The sequence below is a fragment of the Urocitellus parryii genome, chromosome 2 (assembly GCF_045843805.1).
Source record: "Urocitellus parryii isolate mUroPar1 chromosome 2, mUroPar1.hap1, whole genome shotgun sequence".
In the NCBI taxonomy this organism is placed as follows: domain Eukaryota; kingdom Metazoa; phylum Chordata; class Mammalia; order Rodentia; family Sciuridae; genus Urocitellus; species Urocitellus parryii.
In genome coordinates, this window is record NC_135532.1 from 179,275,182 (window position 1) to 179,279,805 (window position 4,624).

Sequence of the window (4,624 nt, forward strand, 5' to 3'; positions counted from 1 at the left end):
TCCTTTTCTGTCATTTTTGTATTAAAGAAGTGTTTGTTATAATTCAATATAGCTCCTAAAATGCATTTTAATCTTCTTTTTGCTCTTGCTATCTCCTTCTTCTTTATCATCTTATTTTGTTGATTACTCTAGAAATTACCAAATGCTTACATATTTATCAGCTTACCTTAAAATATTTTTTAAAAATCCAAAGGTAACAAGTGTAAAATGTGTCATAAAATTAGAAGTGAATTCATTATTAGATATTGCAGTGGTAACTTTCACTTTGATAGTTCATTTAAATAGTATTATGAAAGTTAAATTGAAAATAAAATGATTATATATGTACATATATTAATTCTCCAGTATGTAGTATGGTGGTGGTATAGTTTTAAGTTAAAGAGAAGTTAATAATTACTTATAGATTTTGAATTAACTGAAATAAGACAGATTGAAGTAGCTGCTTTAAGAAAACAAACAGGGGACAAGGAGTGTTGCTTAGTGGTAGAGCAACAGCATGGACGTGTCCCTTGGTTTGAGCCCTAGCACAGCAAGAAAAAAACAAAACAAGCAAACAAAAACAAATTAAAAATTCTAAACAAAACTTGACAATTCCCAGTAAAGTTGGATAGTATAAAAGCACAGAAGTAAAAAAATGATCAATTAATGACAATGTATGTGTAAAGTTGATAAGCAGAATACATTTATTTCCCCTAACCTAGTTATCTTTCATGCAGTATAGCTCCTCTCAAATCTCTTCTCCTTGTAGCTGCCTGAACTATGCAACATGCAATTTTGATCATTTTACTCTCTAACCCATTATCTATAATGGTAAAAGTTTAAGTTTTTAAGTTCAATGTTCAGATCCCTGAATCCTCATTCAGATTTATCTTTCACTATATATACATTTGTTTGCCTCACAACTTAAATTCTAGAAATATCAAATTTTTGAGATGCCCCTGAATACTTCTATACCTTTTTGTTAGATGTTTATTCTTCTCAAGTTTCCTTACTTGCTCCTATTTTTTTTTTCACTTTTTCCTCACCAAATCGCTATTTAGCTCATCCATTCTGAATCTTTCCCTTCCTTTTGACTACCAGATTTGATTAGGTTAATTTGTTTAAGGTTCCTTATAGGTGATTTCCCCAAGAGCTTTTCATTAAAACTTCTGCATACAAATCTCTCTCCATTTTTATATCCAAGGAAGGCAGAGTAGTTCAACTGCCATTAGTGGTCCTAGGAAAAAAGACCTAAAATAAAATATGTACCAAATAAGTGACTGGCAACACAAAGTGGTGAGAACATAAAGTGAGCATGTTGGACATAAATAATATATTGAAATATACATTTCATTGGAGAGACAGAGTGATGGGAAAGTCTGGAAAACACTCCATTTACTCTGGTAATGAGTTACTAGAAAAATTGCAATGCACTGTGGTGGCTGTCCTTTGGAGGTAAGAGCTGATACTATGAGGTGCTATAAAACTGGGAAATGTAAATCATTGAACTCATAAATTATTTGTCTTAATTACCAGGAGTAAGTTGGTAAAATTAAGACCAAAATCAACGTGAACAGGAGGAACAGTTGACAGCCCCCCATGGCCACAGAGAGATGGTCAAGATGTTTGATAGGATATGGCATTTGCAGGGAAATGTACATGCACAATCAATAAGAATATTTTTTAATCTATTCAATAAAAAGAAATTAAATATGAATGATTGAAAGGCTAAGGGCAGCTCTCCAACAAAACATTATAATTCACACACCTAGGCTGGTTCTCAGATCTGGAACTGAAAGTTGCATCCTCATAATGAAAGCCTTACAGTAGCAACCAGTGGGAATGTATAAGGGGACCATGATTTACTAATTCCTGAGAAATCAATCAATTTGGTAATCATGCCCTAGGTAAAAAGAAATACCCAATCATTTCAAGGATTGTTGACACTGATAACTAGGGATAAATACCAACATCGATATTCAAGAATATTAAATGTCATTATGTTTCTCTGTTAAATTGATGGCATAAGGGGCTAGGTAATGATGGAGTTGTTTTAGTTGACTTCTTCACCACTGTGACCCAGAGACCTGAGGAGAACAATTTTAGAGGAGGAAACGTTTATTTGGAGCTTTTGGCTTCAAAGGTCTTAGTCTATTGACAGTGGGTTCCATTGCTCTGGACCCAAGATGAGGTAAAACATCATGGTAAAAGAGGAAAGCAGCTCAAGTATTAGTCAACAGGAGCAGAAAGAGCTCTGCTCAACTAGGGACAAAACATAAACCCCCAAAGGCATGCCATCAGTGACCCACCTCCTTTAGCCACACCCTACATTCCTACAATTATCATTCAGTTAATCCACTGAAGTGGAATAATGCACTGATTAAGTTAAGGCTCTCATAGCCTGATCATCTCCCTTCTAAACTTTATTGCACTATCTAATCAGGAGCTTTTGGGGGACACCTCATATCTAAGCCAATGCAGGAGTCCTAGTCTAATTTCAATTCAAAGCAGCACCACTGGATCCCACAGCTGACTGAGGCCATTTTCTTGGTCCACATATGTTCATTTGGAATAGATCCATCCTCACACTGTTTTATTGGCTAATGAGATAAAATTAATTAGTGGGAAGTCCAAGTGAAAGGCTTAAAAAAATAAAAACACGTCCTCGGGTAATGGCAGAGACCAAAGTAAAGAATTAAAGCAGGCAAGAATAGTTCATTTTCATGACGTATACATTTAATTTAACAGTTTGGCCTTTAGAAAATCCAGATGGATCCTGGTGAGGACAGTGGATTTATGCAAACCTAATAAAGAAGCACAGATTATAGTTATTGTAGGGGATGTGGTGTCTTTGCTAATGCAGGCTATCCCACCTCAGGTAAGTTGTAGGCTTGCATTGACATAATGAATGCCTTATATTCCATCCTTAGCAAGAAAGAATGTCAGAAGTGATTTTCATTCACATGGGACAGAGAACAACAAACATTTGTGGTCTTGCCATACTGTCTAATTTTCCATCAAATAAAGAAATATTATATACATAGTAGGAAAGGATTTGAACATCTAATTTTTCCACAGAACATAGAATTGTTTTATCATAGTATGTTTATCAAACCATTCAAATGAAAATTAAAGAATACATTGGAGTCCTTGATCAATTATATATGCTTCAGAGCATATTAGAAAAAAAAAAGGGACTCAAGACATAACTAAAGTTTTAGGGATCTCTAAGTCTTGCTCATACTGTACATATCCTTCAAAATAAAGAAAAAAATATTACATCTTCTCCTACTACTAAGAGGAAATCGTAAAACTTTGTAAGTCTTTTTCAGATTAAAAAGGAAACCTGTTATTGTTTGGAACACTGTTCTAACACACTTATGGGATGGCACAGTAAGGGTGCAAGCTTTCAGTGTTACCTAAGAAAGGAAATGACTTTCCTGGATGTCCAGTTTATGCTAAGGGTGGCCTTGCCACTTGTACCATATGGTCAAGTATTTTCAATGGCATTGGGGTTATCAGTAAGTGCAAAAGAAATCAGGTGGAGTTGTCAGCACATCTCAGTAGAAGAATAAAATCATAGAGTTCTGGGGTTTTGGAGAATGATCATAAAATATGCAGCAGAGATTTAGTTTTATGTTTTGTACCTTTAGAGAGTCTCTCCTGGCATGCTTCTGGACTTTAGTGGAAATGAATCATCTCACCAAGTAACTGTGGGCCCAGAGCATCCATTATGAATTGTGCTCTGTTAAATTCACAAATCACAAGTTTTGGTGGGTCCAGAAGCAAACCTATTTTTAAACAGAAGTGGTACATTCAGTATTAAGCATGAGTAGGTCTAGACAACAGAATTAAGTAAGTGGCACAGTTAATTGACAAGACCACCATTACATCCAGTGTCATGGTACCAACATTGCCCTTCAATGTTGCTTATGGACACCTGACAGGAAGGGTCCTCTATGACTGATTAATGGGGGAGGTAAAATCTTGGTTCATGTTGGGAACTCTAAGTATATGGACAATCTAATATGACTGCTGTTGAACCATATTCCCACTCAGCTCTGGTTCTGAAAAACAATAGTCAACACTAACTTCTTCCCACAAGGCAACATTTTAAGTGACATTCCTGCTCATCTACCTTGTGTAAAAGGAGTAAGCTGCCTTACATAAGGAATAAACATGGAGTTGCAGGAAGTTGCAAATTTCTTGGCTGATTGTCAGGGAATTGCTAGGATAAGGATGTGGCAGAGATTAAAGACACTGACAGACTCCATGACCTGAGATCTCTCACTGATCAAGTTTAACACTGCTATTGCTAAATGTCCAACCTGCCAACAACAGTAATCAATTCTGAACCTCAGCACATGCTAGTTCTCCAATACAATCAGCTACTTTGTGGCACTTTGATTATATTGATCTCTTTAACCCTGGAGAGGTTATTGATTCATCTTGAATAAGATTAACAAATATTATAGCTTTATTTAGATTCCTAAACCACAGAGCTTCATTCAACACCACTATTTGAGGAATTACAGTGTCTGATCAATGACATAGACACATAAAGTCACATTATATCAAAGTTCACCACTTTATAGCAAATATGACAATACTCATATATCCACAGAATTCATTGGTTCAGACACAT